The 22,031-nt window shown below is 43.6% G+C and overlaps 1 long non-coding RNA gene across 1 annotated transcript; it reads right to left on the bottom strand.

Moving 5' to 3' along the window:
- Window positions 1-6,110: 6,110 nt before the first annotated feature.
- LOC104859399 lies at window positions 6,111-17,654 on the bottom strand. Its single transcript, XR_779369.3, has 4 exons — window positions 17,446-17,654; window positions 7,805-8,011; window positions 6,429-6,502; window positions 6,111-6,342 (listed from the first exon to the last, which is right to left on the bottom strand). It is a non-coding gene; the product is annotated as an uncharacterized LOC104859399 (long non-coding RNA).
- Between the last annotated feature and the right edge of the window lie 4,377 nt (window positions 17,655-22,031).

Raw genomic sequence — 22,031 nt, 5'->3', positions numbered from 1 at the left:
CAAAAGATAAATCATTGTTTGAAACTGTCATAACTCACATCGTTTTCTAGGAGCCAAAATCTTTTAGCTTTTCTCTTGTGTTGTTTTCTAAGAGCCAGAAAATCTTCAGTTTTTCTGTTTTTCTGATCTCACGACACTTACAAATGGGCCTGGTAGGATATATTCTCTATGACAGCTATGATCTTATATTTAAAATGATTTGAAGACAGGAGGGGAAGGTTCCATCAATATTTTTATTTCTCCTGTCCATGACCTACGTCTACCATGATGTCGGGGCCCTTGATGGGTATAAAAGCTCATTCATAAGAGTCAGGCCCATCTTCATCCGGGTCCCCCAAATACAGAATAGAAACTTCCATGCCTGTCCCTGGTCGCTGTCCGCATGGCTAGTGTCCTAACAGTGTAGGAACCAATCAGGTAGGAGCAACACATGGAATCAGAAAAGCGCGATGATTGCAGCATGGCTGAGAAGCAAAGACAGGAAGCAGAGGAGAGGCGATGGCTCGTAGGGGTGGGGTCCGAAGTGGGCGTCCCAGGAGCGAGGACAGAGGGAAAAGCAAAGGGCTGCCAGGCTGCATTTTGGCCGGCAGCTCATCTCCCTGGTTCTGCTCTCCTCTTCTCTATGAAGTCATGAAAATAAATAAGCAGCTTCAGTGGAGGGTGTACGTATGATAGAAGCTTCAGAATGTCAATCTCCTATTGAAAAATTCTTCTCACATGAGGTGGAATTTCTTACCAACAAGTTTCTCCATTTAACCGAAAGGAACTGTTTAGAAACAAAAATGTTGGTGAGAAGTGGAGCTGAGCCATGACAGGGAAAGCCGTTCTAATTAGTGTAAACGATGAAGCAATGTCTTCTCCATTGCTTAGAAGCCACGAAGCCTTCTTAAGGACAGGGGAGAGAAAAGATACAGCGGAAGGGGAGGAAGGAAGCTAAGAAAGATGGCAGAGTCCTCAAGCGAGTTTTCCAGAGCCAGCTTCCTCTCCATCAAGAGAACTGGCAGTTAGGTGCTCCTGTGGAAGCCCGTGGCAGCCACCTGCGTCTTGGAGGACCATCTGGAAGACAAAGACGGGCCAAAGGTCAGCTGGATTCTCAACCAGGACCAGGCCCGTCCTCTCTGCACGCAGATGGAAATGCCAGTTTGCAGGTGAGACCCCACTTGTCTCAGTGCTGAAACCTCAGTGATCGATCGTATTATTTCCCATCGGTCACCTCAACGCCACTAGTGCGGGCATTTGAGAATTTCTTTGAGTCAGGATGTATCTGACAAGGACAACAGATAATCATTTCCAGCAGATCTCCAGGGGACAGAGTGACATATTCTAGCCCTCAGATTTTTACGTGGTTACTCTTTCTTTTTAATTTAGATGTTTTAGTTCATGGGTACAATTTAGATCTGCCATACAGTTACGCTCATCATTGGGATCTTGCACCTTTACATAATGTATTTGTTTCTTCTTTTTTCCCATTTCCTCTGCCTTCTCTTCACCCTGTCCACCCTATCTATTTACAAAGACTTTGTTTCCATGTTTTTCCTTTTCTCTTATTTTCCCTTCTTGCTTTTCCCCTACCCCTCTGACTCCTTTAGACCTTTTCTTCCTATTACACAATATCAATTATACATTTTAATCCTTGTTTACAATTTTTAGATTTTCACACCAGAGAAACTTTGGTATTTACACGTGTCCTATTTATTTCGCTTAAGAGTATGGCCTCAATGTGCCTCCACTTGCTATAAATGTCTCAAGTTTCTCATTCTTTATGGCTAAGTAATACTCCATTTTATAGAAAAACTACATCTTCTTTATCTAGTCTCCAGTTGATGGGCATTTGGGTTGTTTCCAACTTTTTGCTATTGCAAATTGTGCCACTATAAACATGGGTGTGCATATATCACTGTGGTATGATTTTTTAAAAAATCTTTTGGGAAGAGACCCAGCAGAGGAATACCTGGGTCAAATGGGACCTCTATTCCTAGTTTTTTGAGGTATCTCCATACTAATTTTCACTGTGGTTGCTCCAGGCTGCATTCCCACCAACAATGAAGAAGGGTTCCTTTTGTCCCACAACCCCACCAGCATTTGTTATTGGTTGATTTCTTGATAGCAGCCATTCTTGCTGGGGTGAGGTGGAATCTCAGTGTTGTTTTCATCTGCATCTCTCAAATGACCAGTGATATTGAACATTTTTCATATGTTTATTTGCTGCTTTTATTTGTTTGTCTGAGAAGGGTTGGACCATTTCAGATGCCCATTTTTGAATTGTGGCTTTATATTTGGGGGATATGATTTATTTGAGTTCTTTATATATTCTAGATAGTAGACCTTTATCTGAGGAACAGTGAGTAAATTTTTTCCCACGTTGTAGGTTGTCTCTTGGCACTGTTGGTAATTTCTCTTGCAATGCAGAAGCTTTTTAAAAAGATGATATCCAGTTGTTGATTCTTTGTGCTAGTTCCTATGGTACTGAGGATTTGTTCATAAAGTCTTTTCCTATGCTAATATCTTCAAGAGTTCTTCCTGACTTATCTTCCAGCAATTTAGTGTTTCTGTTTTAATATTTAGATCTTTAATCCACTTATATTTTAGTTTAGTGGATGGTGAAAGATACAGGTCTAGTTTTAATCTTTGGCAAGTTGAAATCCAGTTTTTCCAACACCATTTATTAAAGAGGCTATCTTTCCTCCAGTGAGAATGATTGGCTCCTTTGTCAAAGGAGTTATGTCTGGAGTTGTTTCTGCATCTTCTAATCTATTCCACTGATCCTCAGGTCTGGTTCTTTGCCAGTACCATGCTGTTTTTATCACAGGGGCTTTGTAGTAATGTTTCAAGTTGGGGATTATGATATCCCTGCCATGTTTCCGTGGTTACTCTTGTCCTTGTGTTTTTAGAAAATTGTCAAGAACAAAAACAAAAATATCATTGGTCTCTAGAAACAAAATGTTCAAAACGAATTTTTAATAATGACATTGTTTTTAACAATATTAAGTACAATTGTGATATTATTACTTGACATTCCTCAACTTTTTCAATCACAACCTGCATGACCTTATATGCTGTAAATGTCACACATATGCTCTCTATATAGTATACATGTATGATGTGCATTGATTTCACACAGAACTTGCTTATGAATATCACTGGGCAGCATCTATTTCTTTTTATTTATCCTTCCCCTCTTTCTGAAAAAACATAAGACAACTTAAAAGGAGAAATAAAAATTAGAAGAATAGATGTAAGAAAGAGCTCATAAAAGCTTAATAGAAGCAGCACGTGAAGATGACAGCAGCTATTGGCACACGGCGGCGTGTGTTGTCATCGTGCAGAATGGCATCGAAATCAAACGACTGTTCAGTCACACAGTAAAGCTGTATCGGCCATTAAGTGGTGACCTCACAGTTGCTGCAGATTTTCTCAAGGTGAAAATGACAGCAAACGCGTCAACAATGACATCTTTTGGGAGATAAACACGCACTATTTTCTGTGTCTTTCTCTTCTTGATATTTTGGTCTAGAAAAAAATTTCTTCCCTGTGACCTTTTCTTTGTAGACACATCTCATCAGGTTGTCTAGAGGACCGTGTTCCAAAGGTGGGTGTACTAGTGTTACTGGCAGTAGCACACCTGTTCAGGCACTAAGCATGGCCTTATGATCCCATGGAATCTTGAAAAAGTTAACCTCTCTGAAGTAGAAAAGAGCATGGCAGTTACCAGGGGCCACAGAAACAGGGAGAACAGGTGCTGGGGAGATATTGCTCCAAGATTCCAACGTGATCAAATACCGCTGAATACTTAAAACATTTATTAAAGGCATATCACCATGCATGCCCCTGAAAATCCTCCTGGAATTGCTTCAGAAAATGGTGAGAAAGCATGTTGTCCAAGCAAGAGTGAGTATTTTGAGGGGAATTCATGGCAATATGTCTTATAGTGTATGAAATGTCTTTAAAACTTAGATATTCACTGTATATTTTGACTACCTCTTGCATATAATTACAGTTGGAGAAGAGAAGTAATTCGAGAGGTCTATTATAAATCATAGAAACTATGCCTAAAGGCAATATATTTTATTCTTGAAAATACAAAAAAATTAATTGTTTTCACCACAAAAAATTGAAGGAAAAGTATAAAAAATAACTATTAACTATTATACACAAATGCATAGCTTAAAAATGCTTATATACAAAATTAGCATTCTTGAAAGCAGAGACACATTCCTATTTAGGGTTTGAGGTTATGGAAGCAAGAGCTCTTGATCAATTTATCTAATTTGGTGAGGGAAAGATTTAAGATTCAGGTTCAGGTCACTGATTCCAAACTTTATAATCTTTTCATTTGGTCTTGAAATGGAGCCAAGTTGTTCCTTTAAACCACATGTGCTGTTTATTATTTTCATTTATATTGAAAAGCTTTTCTCTGAAGCTTGATCCAATCGGATAGAATGGATTGGGTGGAATGTCATCGCACATTGACTACACCGGAGAAGTTGTCCCGAGTGGGAAAAGCCAGCTGAGTCTCTGAATCTACCGAGGGGATCTGGAAGGCCACTATCCATCCTTCCCCCGGGGAGTTATGGAAGTGCAGGTTGTTGTGGCTGACAGGTGTGTATTCTTCCTCATGCTGAGTTGGTCTCTGCTCTCACCCCATGCACATAAACACACAGATACTCACATACACGTCAGTTCTTTTCCGTGTTCAGGTTTTAGGACCTTTGGAGAATTCCACAGAAACCTTGTTTAACGTGTAGACTATGAATTATCATTATTGATCTCATCTCACCAATAAGACTTAGCCTGTCAAAGAGGGTGGTGGGTGTGCAGAAGTGTCCTGCTTGCTAGAAAGGCAATTCTGAAGCTACGTCACAGGCAGGCTGCCTAATTCCATAGCTCACTCTGCTCTCGGACCACTGGCTCAGAGAAATCACCCTGACCCCGATGCTTCTGTGTCATCCACAGGACAAGGGCACTGGACCTTGCCCTGCAGCGGGTGCAAGACTGGACTCTGGGAAGCTGCCATCAGAAGGAGTCAGGAGCTCTCCTGGGCCCCAAGTCCCTGTCTGATCCCCTACAAACAGCCCTGCAGTGGGCCAGTACAGGGCTGGGTGCTGCTTTCTGCACCCCCAAACACACACACACCTTAGGGCCTCAAGAGTGGGCTAGAATTCAGCAGCGCCAGTCCTGACTCCTTGACCCAAAGCCACTTACAGTTTATGGCCCAAGCAGCTGCTTCCTGTCACTCCTCCTTCAAGCCTCATTCAGATTCATGTCATTCCTCTCTGCCCCTGAGGGTCAAAGTCCTCCCTTACCTCTTAGTGTAACTTGGACCTCATCTTCCTTTTCCCTCTATTACAAATATATGACTTTCTGGTCAGATTCACAAAGTGCTCAGAAATACATTTGTATAGAACGTGCTTGCTCTTCCATGCCCTGTCCAAACCTTTGCCACCTCTGTCACTATCTTTGAAAACTGCCCCACTGTGTGGGAAGAATGTGTCAGACCCGATGACCCAGTGGCGCCTCCGGGTCCCCACAAGGCTCCCCACAATGACACTCAGTCCCAAGAGTCCTTTCACAGCAAACTTAACAGCTGAAACTGGCAACTGGTAGCAAAAGCAACACTGTAAACCTTGCTGGGGAAACTGCAGTGTTAGGCACTGACTGATGAGGAGCCAGCATCCCAACACGGACTGGGGAAGCTCTTCCTGACTCTGGGAACTTGGGGATGTCTGGGGTGACACGGTGAGAGACACACAGCTTATGAACTCAGTCCATGTGGGCAAAGATGTAGAAGGGAATGCTGCATACTGTAAGAGGGCCTCCCCTTCCAAATGAGTTACTGACCCCGTCAGTCCAGGAATAATATATTCCCCATCTGAAATAATCTTAACAGGTAATTTTATTGAAATTAAGACCAACAGCATGTATTTCACACACCTGCACTCATATTATACACACATGCGTACACATGTTTTGGTGTATGCATATGTGTACATATAAGTACACATGCATATACCACACCTGTGCATATGCAGAAGAGCCATATGAAACCCACAAACCCATACATGCATAGAGACATGGTTTAAAATATAGTTTCCATCATCTTTCAGCTGTGGTGACATTGAGAGACCAGATGACTTATCAAAGGACAGCTGGGGATACTATAGTTCCCAAAAGGAGGAAGGCCGGGCCATGTGGGGGACATGAGAGTCAATCAAGGGGCCACGGGGCACAGCGAGGACACCAGCCAGACTTGACTGTGGCATCTGCAGGAAGGAATGGATGGGGTGTGCAGAGCAGGCTCAGGGTTGGCTCATTTGAAGACTCTGGAGGGAATTGTCCCCATCCCTGGGTGGTTAGACAGAGGCATAAGCCCAGGGCCAAAGTGTGAAGACTCAACAAAGAAGATATTTACAAGCTGGGCTCTGGGTTACCTGGTTTGCATTCAAAAAGTGTGCTCAGGAGTTGGTGTCCCTTGCCAGCTCTGTCACCTTAGGTGGGGTGGTCTCTCCAGGATGAGCAGTGCCCCATCACGATATGCATCAAAAACACAGAAAATATTTAAAATCACTAATGCAAGGTAGAAGAAGTTAAATCAGTTTTGCAGAAGATTGTATCTGTCCTTGTACATAACCACAATAAAGACTGTTTAAAAATGTTATGCTTATAGCACATTCACAAATAATTTCTTGCTTCAACGATACAAATTCCTGCAATGAAGATAAAGACATGTCCTCTTTTAAGGAAGAATACATAAGTTTTTATTTAAAGTATAATTTCCTTCCTGTAATACATTGACAATGGGCTAAATTGTTATTTAACCCATTAAAAGCATATTATGAAATACATGCAGTTGGTCTTGATGTTAATAAAACTACAGTGTTAAGATTACCTTGGAAAGAGAATTATATTATGCCTTCTTGTATTCTCAACATTTAGCAGTCTAGCTGTTTATTTAACTATTAAAATGAAATAATAAGATGACCAGGATGAAATACAGGGTGAGTTTTTATAAAACATTAAGCCTTCTTCAGGTAACCTCAGTGCATAATCATTTTTTGGTTGCTGGGACAAAATATGTGTCCTCCGACCTAAAGGAGGAGAAGTTTGTCCTGGCCTAGGTTTCAGAGGTTGCAGTCCATGGTCACCTGCCTCCAAGGCTGAGCGAACACAGTGGGAGAAAGGGGAGGAAGGGGGCTATGCAGCAGGGTGCTGTCAAAACGGTTACACACTGCGGGGTTAAAGACGGGGCCGCACAACAGACTAAACATAGAACACTTGGCAAAGGGCTGGTTAGGGGCCCAAATATATAAAGATCTGTTAATCATCAATAAGAAGACATTAGTTCAATTAAAAAGAAGTTCAAGGAGACTAAGGCCAGTTCAGGAGAAACAGATTTCTATTTCCATCCTATGCATAGGAAAATAGCAGTACAGGCACCGAAAGAAATACCAATTAAAAATGAAATTCTATATTTAATTATCAGATAAATAAGAACTAAAGGGGATTTCAGTGTTTAGAGGACACAAGAGCTCCTGTTAGTGCACTGGTAATGGGGATGCGAATCAGTGCAGCTTTTCCAGAAATAAGTTGCCAATATACGTGACAAGCCTGTTTTCATGTAAAGTGTAAAAAAACCTGTACACTTTGTAAAGTGTCAAGCGTAAAACAAACTTGTAGAACTGTGTACACTTTTAAGGTGTAAAAAAACATTTATACACTTTGTATAAATTCTAGGCATATATGATGAGGAGATATAAAAAGTGGATGAGGATTCAGCCATAAAGATGTTTGTCACAGAATTACTTACAATGATCAAAACCCGGCAATGTGGAAGACATCAGACCTTAGAAGAATCGCTGTACACGTCTCGTAAGTAGAAAAATGCTGCCCTCCTCCCCTTGGGCTCCGGGGCAAACAAGCAGCAGGAAAAGTGCAGCAGCCTCCCGGAAGTTCCGGTGCACCCAGGACAGGGCCTTGCCGGGCTCGAGGGCAGGCGCGGTCATTCGGTTCCACTCTGGGGAAAAAGGGATGGAAATGGATGGGAATCCCCAGCAGGAGTGGAACAGGGAGCAAGGGAGGAAGGGAGGTGAAGGCTGGGGAGAAACGAGCGAAGCTGGTATCTCTGAGATACTCCTGGACCAGGCCCCGTGTGGGCACCGGAAATACCACCTGCAGGGTTGGCCTGGAGCTGCAGAAGCCTTCCCTCACCGAGCTTCCCCACAGCCACACACAGACGTCCTCAGAGAGATGGTCTTCATTAAGGACAACAGCTGAAATTCGTACAGGAGTCAATGGGACACTCACAAGGAAACCTTCAGTGAGACAGTAAGAAGAGTCTAAGAACTATTGTAGGGGGAGCCCCAGATTAGAGTCCGGATGGGGGCAACACCCCTTGTAATTTACAGCAATCCCGGTGAGGCCACTGAAGTTCCACAGTCTGTTATGTGGGGATTTCCAGCCAGTCTTAGCTACGGCTTCTGAAACAGGTTGACCCCAGTTGCTGTTTCCATTGTCCAAATATAGAACTCCATGCAGGCCTTCAAGGGAGTTTCAGGAGAATGTGTAACGACAGATAAGGTTGTCCACGTTTTGTCATTAGCAGGCAAGCGAGCATGGAATTGTACAGCCAGTATTGTCATTGAATCATCTTACATTTTTATATGCAGAGAGAAGACTGATGGAATATAAAAGATGTTATAGTGACTGAATATGGGCTAAGTCTTTTAATACTAATTCTTGTCCTCTGTTTACCTCTATTCTGTACAACAGAGCATGTAGATTTCTTTCTGAAGGAATCAGATGCATGGACTATTGCTGGGATTGTCTCTGTCTGCTTTCTACCACTGCACACAGGGAGTACAGGGAGGCATGAGGGAAGAGGGAGGAACCTTACCCAAATGTTTGGGTAATCACGAGCACATGATAACCTTCACCCTCCCTTTAAACCTAGTTCTTACATGGCTGGTGACATCCAGTGTTAGACGACTGGGTTTACAAATCGAGCATCCAAGTTTGATTTGGAGGGGTTGGGATATTCTGGGATATTCCTTCCTGTGGCTGCTAATTGAAAGCCTCACTGGGTAATTTGCAGGGTTGGGAACTCCGGAAGACTCCGCTCTGCTCTGAGCTGTCTGCTATCCAACATGGTGACCACAGCACCCTGGATGATATGCGTTATGTTAACAGAGCTAAAGTTCTCCCCGTGGGGATTCAAATACCATGTTTGACACAAGTAGTGTCTCAAACCTCCGTCTCAGTGACCCATATTCAAAGTTGTTTTTTATCGTCCTTATCTATCAAATTACAGGGTAACATTGTCTTTCTCGCTTGCACGGGCCAAACATTCCAGGGTCCTCCAGGTACCTTCTCCTTTCTCTCTCAGTCGCCCTGAGCACAGTATCGGAACTGTCCGTGGATTCCATGCTGACCCCAGATAGCTCCTGTCCCTCCCGAGGTCTTTGTCCTGTCTCAGGCCTCTCTCTGCACCTCAGCTATGGGACTGGACTGCCAAGTGGGGGTCTCATTTAGTGGGGTGACCCTTTGAAAACCCAAGTCAGTCTTGCCTGATCTTTGCCCCAAGCCACACAGGGTCCCATGTGTTTCAAGGTGCTGCACTGGCATTGCCACAGCTCCGCGTCCTCATTGCCTCCCTTCTTTCCTGCCTCCCCGTGGTTCCCTGTGCTGCTCTTGGTCTTGACACCATTAGCAGGAGATGCATTCCTCATTCTCCCTGCTCGCCTCCCAAGACCTCTTTATGGGGGAGCTTTCTGCCACTCCACAGCTGTCGCACCCCATGCCCAGGCTCTCTCCTCTTCCCTGCCATCTCTCTATGAACACAAGGTCTCCCTGGAACATTGTACACACGCCTGGCGGATGTCTGTCCCTGCTCTCTTGTCTGCTCTTATTCCCCTGTGAGTGAGTAGTGCACGCCATGGCTGCTCCATCCGAACTGTGAGTCAGGAACCATGACTTCTCTTCTACCCAGTCCTCCGAGATGCAGCTGCCTCTCTCACAATTACAAGCAGAATTCCACACCTCTCCACCACAAATTTTCAGCCTTGGTGAACCTTTCGGAATATTGAGCATCACCTGCACATTTCAGGGCTCAGTATCACACGCTTAAGATTTAAGGGGTTACAGATTTCACGTCTTCCCGGTGTCACTGTATTGCCCTGACCAGATCACTGCTGCGGGAGTTTCATTCTTCTCATCTGTGAAGGTCCGATGCTGTAGAGGCTGGATTGGAGTGCTTGGAAGATCAAGGTACAACAGTTCTTTGAAAATCAGAAAGTTAGGGCCCAGGGTATAGCTCAGTGGCACTGTACCTGCCTGGCAAGCGCAAGGTCTGGAGTTTCATTACCGGTACCAAAAAAAAAAAAAAAAAAAAAAAAAAAAAAAAAAAAAAAAAAAAAAAAAAAAAAAAAAAAAAAAAAAAAAAAAAAAAAAAAAAAAAAAAAATCAGAAAGTGAAATTTATTATATGTGGGGTCATCCAATATACTTTACTCTTGGTGGGATTAAAAAGGCACCTTTCACCTTGATAACGCCTCACAGTTCCATATTTTGCTGCGTGTGTGAAGGATTCGTTCTTTTTATGGCTGGATAATATTCCTCTTCGTGTACACAGCACGTTTCAGATCTTTGCTGCTGCACATGGGGCTGCCACGAAGAGCACCCATCTTTCTCCACACTGGCTGTATTCATTCACCTGACTGCCAATATCAAAAACTTCTCGGGCCGGGGATTTAGCTCAGTGGTTCTGCCACCTGCCTCGCAAGCACAAGGACCTGAGTCCGATCCCCGGTGCCAAATAACTTCTCCTTTCATTTGTACCTTCACCAACATTTGTTGTTTTTTGTCTTCTTTTTTATAATAGCCATTCTGACAGGTGAGAGGACGTCCCCTTGCCTTTCCCAAAACCCCGATGTGGATGTGGAGTGTTTCCATGCACTTGTTGGCCATTTGTACCTCTTTTGCGAAACAACCTCAGATTCTCATCTAAACAGAAGTGAAAGAGGTTGATCTTAAAGAAGAGCAGAACAGTGACTGCTGGAGGGGAGAAAGGGGAAGGAGGGACAGAAGGAGGCTGGGTGAGGGTATGAAAATAGTGTTACAGGAGGAGTAAGTGCATCGCACAGGCCCAGCGCAGCAGGGTGACACGGTTTACAAAACCCACTACAGCGCATTTTATGAAGAGCTGCAATAGAGGAGTGTAAAGCCTGAAGTCATAAAGAGGTGAGAACGTGGAAATGCTAGTCACCCTGTTTGATTACTGCACATTGTAAACACAGATTGAATTACCAAAATTTAGCCAATACGTATGTATAATTGTGATGTATGATTTAAAAGGAAATGCATGCAATTGAAAAAAAAGCACTTCCTGTGTGCAAAAATCATAATAGTACCCCAATTCCTAAAGGCCTCCCTGGGGGCACTATCTCTCCCAAGTGCAAAGCTGAGTGAACAGAATTTCTAACCCAGCCGCCGGCTACTGACCCTCGGAGCAGGGCACTGGCTCTGCAGCCGATGGATGAATGTGCCAAGCAGCAGGGCCTCCCCGGCCCTGACAGGGTTACCGTCTCCCTGTCCTGCTCTTTCCAGGACTGCCAGCCCCTCTCCGCGGGCGAGTCTGCTCCTTCCGGCCCCTCTGTGCCTGGGGACCTTGCTGCAAGATGGTTCCTCCTTTCCCCGCTCACTTGCATGCTGGTACAAATGCCAGCATTCTGGCGAGTGGGCCTTTCCATTTCTGGACCCCTCTCCTAAGTTCCCGTCCTCTACCAGGACTGCTCTTTACACATGAAACTCTGAGTGTGTTCAACTTCATTTTCTGTGTATTCCTGCAGGCATAGAAATATGTTTTTCATCTCTACCACTTTATTACAAGCCTACTGTTCACATTCACCAGTGATCTTCGTGGTGCAAATCTGAGAAATGCTGTCCTACTTATGTGACCCTTGGGCTGTGACCCCTTCCTCCCTTCTGAAATCTCTGTGTCCTGCTCTTGGCAACAGCCCCTTTCCTGGCTTCCTCATGAGGATGGAGAAGAAGGAGTTGTTTTGGAACTGTGGTCAAATGAATTTCTGTTGTTTAAACCATCTAGTCAGAGATACTTTGTTAGGGCAGCCTTACAAGTTGAATAAAATAAAATAAAACGACTGGGCAAGGTAAGCTAGAATGTTAAGGACCACATTCTGTTGTCCCGAGTGTAGACAATACTTCAAACTGTGCTCTCCAGGGGCCCTGGAGCACGGAGGGTGAAATGGTTAAGCGATGTTTAACCAGGATGTATCCTTAGTTCTTTTTATCTCGCTGAGACTTATTAGCACTCCGAGTATCAATTCACTAAGAATGAATAATACCTTGAATGACATCAGCTTCCGCCAACATGTGAGAGGTTTCTATGGTAACGGAGCCAGCTTTTCAGAGCACAAAACAAGCGCCGTGCTTGATATATTAGTCAGCCAGCGAAAGCGGGGTCCCATGTAGGCCGCAGCTTTCATTCTGCGAGGAGTCATTTATCGAGCACGCATGTTACCATTCCGCTGCCTTTTTCTGAATATCAAAACGCTGGCAGTTGTACTGAGAGTCTTGGCAGATTTACAAAAGTGGTAGCACTCGTTTTCAGAGCCCGGATTTGTTTGTCATTCTTTACTTCTTAGAACCCATATTTTCAACAGGTCCACGGGGCTTCTAGCTCAAATGCCAAAGCGACTTCTCTACCAGAGCCCAACTCTGCTTTCTGTTGCAAAATCAGCAGATTTCCCCTCCAGTCGTGGAGAAATTTCTTTTGTCGTTCTTGTTCATTACAGTTGACATTTTCTGCCAAATAGTTGTCGCCTCTACGAATTTCCTTAAGCTTCTAAACACCACAATTAAAATTAAAATTAAAATTGTTGGACTTCTGGTAATGACACTTAAGTTCCTGATTGATCTTTTTTTGAACAGGGATGTAGAGCAAAAGAAAAGCATGAAAGTCTATTAAAATGCAATAAGCCAGATCTGTCTCCTTTGGAAAGAAGTACACTTTATTTCAATGCAGAAGGCGATCAGCTCCTTCTCCCAGAGGAGTAGCTGATAGGACTGAGTCAGACACAGAATCAAAGCAGTTCCTCTAAAAGCAAGGTCCACTAAGCAAGCCTTCATTCCTAAGCTTATACAGCACAGAATGCACGACAAACCCTCCATCTTAGCAAGGCTTTTTTTTTTTTTTCCTGCGAGGCATTTAACAATGTCTGTATTTTTATAAATAAGACTTCCAATTTCTCACTTGGCAGAAATTTCTGCCACTGTTTAAAGCCAAAGTTCGCAGGGTCCCAGTCACACACTGAGTCTGTAGAAGGAAGAGAGACGTGTGGGGTGCTGACCTGCCTCAGTCCCACCTGGTGACACCTGGCAGGAAGTGGATCTGGATGGACCGAAGTTCATCTGATCCCTCGGCACTGGCAAAAGTCACTCTATTCCCTTGCTCTCATGGCTTTTGGACTTTGCAGGATGATGCAAAATTGGGAAATACAGAGCTGTCTTTTCCCCACGACACTCCAGCTAACAGTTTAATGAAGGTAACAGATCTGGAAAACCATAAATGAATGTCCCTGTGCAGTGTTTTACGTATAATCCCATCTGTCTCGTAGGACAGACTGTACATCACACTGTCCTTGGAAATGTACTTGGTGTTCAGTTATCCAGTTCAAGCATTTTCGTTAGGGATGAGGAAACACCACAGTTTTTAGACTTGCGTTACAGAAAGGTATGTTTAACACAAACATTCATAAATTGCGTGTTAGCCTTTCTTTTCACATCAGAACATAATGACGCCTCTGAAGGTAAGGTCTTCTTCCGGGATTCACAGGCCCCTTCATCTCTCTGGCTGATCTTCCTGTCTTCAGCACCGTGGGGCTCACTCTGATCCTTTCATTTTAATGCGGAACCATTTAAAAGCGGTCCTCCCTCCTTGCCATCTAACTGGAGCGGCAGGGCATTGCTGTCCTGAACAGCAGGAGAAGTACTGTCACCTTGTCACAGCCTTCGCTGCTCTGAGCTGGGCCAGCTGGGTTTCCGGAGGAGGAGGCTCAGCACCGGGGCGCCTTCTGCTCCCACAAACATCACTGTCACCACTGGGATCCTTTGCCGTGTCCTTCTGCCTGGAGCCTCAACTTCCGCTGTCACGGTCAGAGGACAGGGCCTGGCTGTGCCCCCCAGGGATGACATGTGACCCTGAGAGGCTGCAAACCACTGTCAACTTAACTGGGTGGAAACACCAGTCAGGAGGACCTTGGCTGACACAGCACCTATGGGTGATGCCATAGAGGAAAACCTCTGGACTTTGAAAAGAAAAACACAGTGCACAAGGATCTAGTAATGTCACAAGGCCCTTGAAGCCATTTAAGAGGAAAAACATCCTGAGCTAAAGTAAGCTGGTTTGGGGCACCCTTTATGAGTCCTTAATTCTGCCTCAGTTTGCTCATCTGTAAAATGGACAAAATAATAGCTTATCAGTTTATAAAAGCATCAAGTGGCACAAAGTCACTATGCAAACTAGTGTCGAGGATAGCGCAGGACCCCGGACTCCAAGGAGTGACCCCACGACCTCTGGGAGTTGAAGGTGGAACCTACTATAGCTTATCCACGGTGAGGTCTCTGATTCTGCCTGGTGCAGTCTCGGGGCTCTGAGCTCCTCCTGACTGAAATGAAGGGTAGGTGAGGAGGTGGACAGCTCCCACACCGTGAATCATGGTGGTCGCTGTGTATGCTGGCAGCGAGTGAGATGACTGAGCAAGAGCTCCCTGGGCACATTGAGGTGGGAAAAGGGTGGATGGAACAAGACAGAAATCTCGAAAGCAAACACTAAGGTAGCCCTGCTCCTGGGCACTTTTTTTTTTTATGTTTTTTTTTTTTTTTTTTTTTTTTTAGTACCAGGGATTGAACTCAGATCCTTGTGCTTGCAGGGCAAGCGGCGAAACCACTGAGCTAAATCCCTGGCCCTGCTCCTGGGCACTTTGATATGCTGGTCACCCTTGAGGTCACCGGTAGCTTCTTAAAGAATTAAGTAATAATAGTGACAGTGACAGTTTTTCTGGCTTTTACCCCCAAAGACTCATTCACTCTGATGTGGCTTCTGTGAGGTGGCTGGGTCACGGGTATGTGTTACAGGATTAGCCACTGATTGGCTTACTATGGTTCTGGTTGTAGCCAAGATTTACTGAAGAGAGAGGACCCACTCTGGGTGTGGGTGGCACCAACCCATAGGCTTGTAGTCTGGATGGAATAAAAAGGGAAAGGAGGAAGGTTGGCCTCCTGCTTGCCCTGCTAGGAGCTGTTTCTCCTCTGTGATGCCCCTCTACCATGTTACCCAGCCTTGGAACCAAACAACTGTGGACTGAAACCTCTACAAATTGTGAACCAAAATAAAGCTTTCCTCCTTTAACTTATGGGCACTGCGTTTTGTGTCCCAGCTATGAGAGAGTTACTAGGACACTAATAATCATAGTAACAACATTTCTGTGGAGCTGGGGTGGTTCTGGCTGTACCCATACATAGCCCATGTTTACCCCACACCCAGCAGGCACTGTTGCTGCTTCTTATCGTGGAAGAGAAACTGGCAGGAAAGGAAGAAAGGCAACTGGTCCTGAGTCACACTGATTCAGACTGGGGACAGACCTGAATCCACATAATGGGCAACACCCCAAACAGAGCTGCAGTAATGACTTGGGAAGCCAGAAGCACAGCAGGGATTTTATTAGGAATCCTGGAATCCCAGATGGAAAAGAAACCTCAGCATGTAGTGCTTACACATGCGCTGCCCATGTGGCCTGAGTTAGAAGAGCAATTCTTAGTACTTGTTCCATAAAAAGGAAAAAAAAAACTATTCAAGTTTAGAATAGACTTCATGTTTCAAAGAAAGAATAGTATATTTGCATACTTTTGCTTTTCTCACCACATTACTCTTAAATTATAAAAAGTATTATTACCTTTGGTAATTTAAAAGAAGCTCATCATTTCCGGGTCATCAACAGTCCCTGGAACTTACTATAAAATTCCACTTACAAATAAATGTAATGTCTTTTGTCCTAGTTTATTATTTTTATTGTGGTAAGAGATGGAATGAAATTGGTATTCTCTAAGTCACGTATTAGCTATGACCAGTTTTCTTTTTTCTGCTATAGAAATTGATTTCTGAGGATATAGTTATACATGCGATTATGTGAATAAATGCAAAATATCACTGACTTTATAGCAAAACTCTTCTTTCCCATCTTCATTCTTCACAGGTAAGAAGTGATGTGTGCCAATGAGGCTGACCAGGTGCAAGCTGCCTTCGTGGAGTGAACATGTTAGAGGGGGAGAATTGGAAGTGAAGGAAGCCAAGTGGGATTTCCACGGTCTACTTTAATGTGCACAAAGAGATGTCTAACACTGACAATTTCCCCAAAGAAGGCTGTAGTGGACTGACCAATGGGCAACGTCTATCGTTCAGCTGAACTGAATCAGCGTGGTCTGGGCCTGGAGGACCCACCTGAAGACTGTTATCGATGGCCATAGAAAGAGAACTGGGGACTGCTGATTTTCTAGGAGAAGCTTGCTGCAGATGGTTTTTCTGATGAGAACTAGGCTGTTCTCATCAGAGGAGGAGCTCAGGACCTCGCTGTTGCTGGAAATGGCTGCTGTTCTCATCAGGGGAGCTCTGGATCCTCACCGTGAGCATCGCTTCCTGGCTGCAATGTAGATCCCTCAGCCTGGTGGCACAGTTCCTTCATCTCATGAGCAAAGACTTTCTGGCTTCCACCACTGGCCTTTGGGACTTCCAGGTGCAGATCCTCAATACGGACAAGTGTGAGACACTGCTGTGAGCTTCAGGCCACTGGCTGGACTCAAGGAGGACACTGCCTTGGACTCTGAGCCTTTAGCTGGACTTATGTGGGACACTGCTGGGATCCAAAGCTTCAGGCCACTGGCTGGATTTGAGGAGGACACTGCCTTGGACTCTGAGCCTTTAGCTGGACTTATGTGGGACACTGCTGGGATCCAGGGCCTCAGTTGGATTCTTCGGGCTCCTAGTGTGTGGTTAATCTCTTGCACTTCTTTACATTTGACTTTTTGGGTAACTATCATAAAATAATCCTACAAACTATGTGTTCGTAGTAAATGTATTCTCTTGCCAAAACTCTGCCTACAACAAAGACTGAAACGCAACTTAACACTGCCAGTTCCCTGCTCAGAATCACCACCCACCATCTTCCCAGACCCTAAAGAAGCCCTCTCACCCTTCCTTCTGTATGTAGTGTTCATGAGAACATCTGTGATTCCACCTTAAGCCATTTCCTGGTTTCTTCTCTTTCAGAAAGATGTTTAAAGTTTGTGCTTTGACAATCTAGTCCACTTGGTAACCACGGTTTCTGAAAGGACCTCCTTCCTGTAACCTGGGCCCAAAGCTGGGCCAGTTCCAACTCACCTTGTACAATCTGGTCCTGAGAAATCCCCACGGGGAATGAAGGTTGGAGCCGGACAGGGGCATGGCAGGTCCTGCAGGTGCGACCTGCCTCTCCAGTGTCCTCTTTACTCACAAACGCAAGCCCCAAATGCTTCTTTTTCTTGAGCAAACTTCACTTCCATGAGCGATTACACCTGTGTGCTGTGGAGCAGTTTTGGAAGTTAAATATTTGATTGCTGCTCCTTGGCTCCAGAACATTTGGAGATGTCATGCTCTGGACAAACTGTAGCGGAGGCTTCTCTCTACACATTTTCACACGGTAAGTGGTGTGCTCACTCCTAAGCGGGACCATTTTATCTCTCAGATGGTATGAAAATGTTTGTCATTTCTTCACTCATAAAACCAGTATATGAAGAACGTGGAGAATTTGACCAAAAAAGATGAAAAGTATAAATTACCTGTATGTCCACCACTCTGAAATAATCATTTTATTTTGGCATAGATTTTGCAAATGATTTTCTGGTAAATTTGGAGACACACTTATCCTAGTAGATGTAATTTTTCCTGATTTAAAATATATCCTGAGACTTTCTATGTGCTTTTAAATATCCTCCAAGAAAATAACTCCATGGTTTAATAATTATTTTTAGAATGAAACACTTGGTTGCAAAATATTCTATTGCACAGTTACTAATCACTGTTCCCTCTTTGACCTTTGTGTTTTTCCTACTTTGTAAATAGAAATGCTATTGATATCCCTGCAGAGAAAGCACTTTGTGTATTTTCAATGCTCTCCTTAGGATAAAATGAGGTTACTCGGCTAAAAGACAAAAATTTTAAGTGCATTTTAATGCATCACCAAACCGCTTTTGTAAAAGGTCATCTGAACTGATGCTCCTGCCAGTGGGGATTGAATTGCTTAGGCCCTCTCTTTATAGGGACCAGTTTTCCTTTGTTGAAATTTGAAGGACAATGAAATATTTGTAGAAGGAGAGGGATATACAAGTATATTTAGCATATGGGTAAGAAATGCTCAGATAAAGTGCACTGAACTAAATGAATACTACATTAAGCAAGAATAGATTGGGTCAGGGATTCAGCTCAGTGGTTCCACCACCTGCCTCACAAGTGAAAGGGCCCGAGTTCAATCCCCAGTACCACAAGAAAGAAAATAAATAAAATGGTGTAAAAAATGAATCAAATTAAACTACAGCATTGTCTAAGAATTTAGTGAAAGTGCATCAAAGTAAAACAAAGGAAGAAAGGAAAAGGATTAGCAACATAAAACCAAGAGCAGTTCTGGTTCCACGGATTCAACCAACTGAGGTTCAAAATTAAAAAACAAAACTGTCTATATCGAATATGTCCTGAAATTTTCTTTTTCACTATATTTTCTAAACAATACAGCATAGCAACTGTTCATATAGCATTTCCACTGTAGTAGGTATCGTAAGTGTTCTCGGGCTGATCTAAAGTATATGGCAAAGATTGAGTAGATTATTTTCAATACTGCACTATTTATGCAAGAAATTTGAGCTTTCACAGAGTTGGTGTCTTGGTGTTCTGGAACCAATTACCTGCAGATGTTGTGGCATCATTCCATGATGATATTAAAAGTTTAAAAATGGCAGGGCACATGGCCCACATCAGAAAAAGAAAGCTAAGCATTGGTTCTTTGACACCCTTGAGTTGTCTCTGGTCCACTTCAACAAATGTGTCCTGACATCTCATCCTTGTTGCGGAGATGAATGTGAAAGCTGCCTGTCCTTGTACTTCCTTCCACAGAGGAGGTGAGATCGGGATCCTTCCAAGGAGTGTGCCTAACTCCAGGTTTGAAAGTCATGGTGGGGGGATGATCCAGAAACCGGTGGCTGTACAAGAGAAAAGGAGGTTTGATGAATCATGGAAACAGAATGAAAAAAATATACAACTTGTGGGTATCTTGCAAAGCAAAATAGGCTCCAGTGCACATGAGAAGCACACACAACAGCCCACACGAAAGGAGACTGAATCCAAAATGAAATTATAGATTAAATAAACCATGAATCAGAACAAAAATGTTATCTTGTCATTTCATTTGGTGAAGAAGCAACTTCTGAAAAGGAAATGTCTGTTCTTGGTTAAGAAAAAGCATGTGTGTAAGACAGGAACTCAGATATCCCCTTCCTCATTCAAAAGGACACACGCACAGCAAACCCCGCCTCATCCCGACAGCAGTTCTGTTCAGGCAACAAGGCAGGAGGCCACTGCTGGCACATTGTTTTGTTGCCCTTTCTAGAACACTAGTTAATATGGACACGTGAGAAAGGAAGGAAGATATGACTGCAAAATTAGAAAGTGATGTCAAAGTTATCATTAGCAGATGATAACTCTATTTCTAAATGCAGCAAAATCAAATGAAAAAATACAAATATACTAACTGTAACAAAACTATTAAGTACAAGTCATAAGAACTTAATTCATTCAGATACCTAAATAAAAATACCACTTAACAGATTTTTTTACCTGTAACTCTGAAGAAAATATCAGATTAAAATAGCATCCAAACAGGGAGTTTAAAGCAATAAAATATAATTTCCCCAGAGAGTTTAAAATGTAATAAATAAAATCCCATATTGCAAAACATGCAAGAATGGTTCACAATCCCACTTTTGCTAACCACAGTTGTGCGTACAAATGCTCGTCAAACTGGCAGAGGAAACATTTTAAACATCTACCAAATCTTTACATGGCCCCATCAATCCTCATCTTAACAATGTCAAAAACGCAAGATAAATAGCACACTGATCACATGTTTGAGAGTCTTTCTACCTCTATGCCCTTTTCTACCTGTGAGAAAAGGATAGGCTAGAGTAGTCCGAGACCCCTGGTTTCTCCTTGTGAAACTGTGCACCACTCTGTGCAAAAACTCAGGGCAAAAACAAACAGAATGAATACTGAGTCTTTGCGAAAAGAAGCAGCTAATTTTTGCTTTGTAAGAGCAGCTAGTTCCCGAAGTCACGGTCACCCCAGGCACCCACCCTGGCCTCCACCTAGCACCTGTGATGCTGTAATATTAGTCATTTTCCTGCTGTTGGACACAACACCCTACATCCACAATTTAAAACGGAGGTTTATTTTGGCTCCCAGTTTCAATCAATGATTGGCTGGCTGGCTTTGCAGAGGCAGAAGCAGGGTGGCTGAGGGGCGTGACAGAGGAAAAGCTGCTCACCCATGGCTGCCAGGAAGAGGCAGAGAGAAGGGAGGTGCCCGGGCAAGAATATAATCTTCCGGGTCACAGGTCACGCCCCAGTGACCCCCGGCAACCAGGCCCCTCCTCCTAGCGACTTTTTCAGCTACGAATGAACACATCAATGGACGAAACCACCCAATGAATATGGGGACCCCCATTCATCACCTTCCATACAAATGGGGCTCAGGGAGGAGATTTCAGACCTAGACCATAGCTGATGTGAAGGGCTGGGGTGCTTTTCTTCCTAAAAGTCTCCTTAGTCCTGGAGCTTTTTCTCTTTGTAGTCTTCAAAGACCTTAGTCTATCACTTATTTCACTTCTAACCAGCTTTCTAACATCTGTCTAAAATCATTTATTTTCCTATCGAGTTTGTAAATTAACTAAAGTTTCTCCTTTCTTCATTAAAAAGACACACACACACACACATACACACACACACATTTGGATTTGGAATGTTGCCCAAAGGCTCACACTGAAGGCTTGGTTCCGATGGTGCTGTGGAGATGGTGGAAACTTTGGGAGGAGGGGGCCTTGTGGAGAAGGTAGGTAGGTCGTTGGAGGTGTACCTTTGGAGGGGACATTAGGACCCTGTCTCCTTTCTGTCTTTATCTTTTTGCTTCCTGGTCACTGAGGAATCAGGAACTAAAATAAAACTTGACTCCTTCAAGTTGTTTATCTCAGGTATTTTGTCACAGCAATGGATATCAGACTAATACAACAAAAGAGAACAAAGAATGAAAAGAAAAACAATGCCCTTCTCCATCCTCCCATCTGCCATGCCACCAGGTAGGTGAACTGGGAAGCTCTCTGCTCACTTACTTCCTGTTCATTGTCCATCCAGTGCTTCCTCCACTTGCTGAAATCTAACAACTTTCCCCAACAATTAACAGAACCTGCTTTCACTGCAGATTTCTTCTGGCTCTGTGCAGGGGCCTTTTCAGTCTAGCTTCTTGTTTTCTCTGTGACATTAACTACTGTATTAGTAAATTCCCTCACTCCTTTAATCATTTAACTCCAGATTCTGGCTTCTAAAAGGCTTTGGTCTCTGCTTCTTGTTGGTCTACTTTGTAGGCTCCTGTTTTTCTACCCTATCCTTAGAAGTTCATTTCCCCAGGATTTTCTCTTCTCGTATAGTTCTTTTCATCCCATTTGCCTCTTGTACCAGTCATTAGTTGGTGAGTCCTACATATCTGACTGCAGAAACATCCTGAGAAATTTTGGCTCTTCCAGTTAATTTCATATCTTCATCAGTTAACTGACACTCTCTGATTGTCTGATATTAATAGGTTCAAACTTTCAATTTCTTGTCCCCATATTTGTTACCTAGCTCGTAGAAGGACAGTTTGGCACAGCACTATTTGAGGGTTGTTTTCTT

Source organism: Fukomys damarensis, unplaced genomic scaffold, assembly GCF_012274545.1.
Source record: "Fukomys damarensis isolate Sample0158 unplaced genomic scaffold, DMR_v1.0_HiC HiC_scaffold_6, whole genome shotgun sequence".
Taxonomy (NCBI): domain Eukaryota; kingdom Metazoa; phylum Chordata; class Mammalia; order Rodentia; family Bathyergidae; genus Fukomys; species Fukomys damarensis.
Note: the sequence above shows the minus strand (reverse complement) of the source record. Positions and strands in the feature narration are given on the sequence as shown.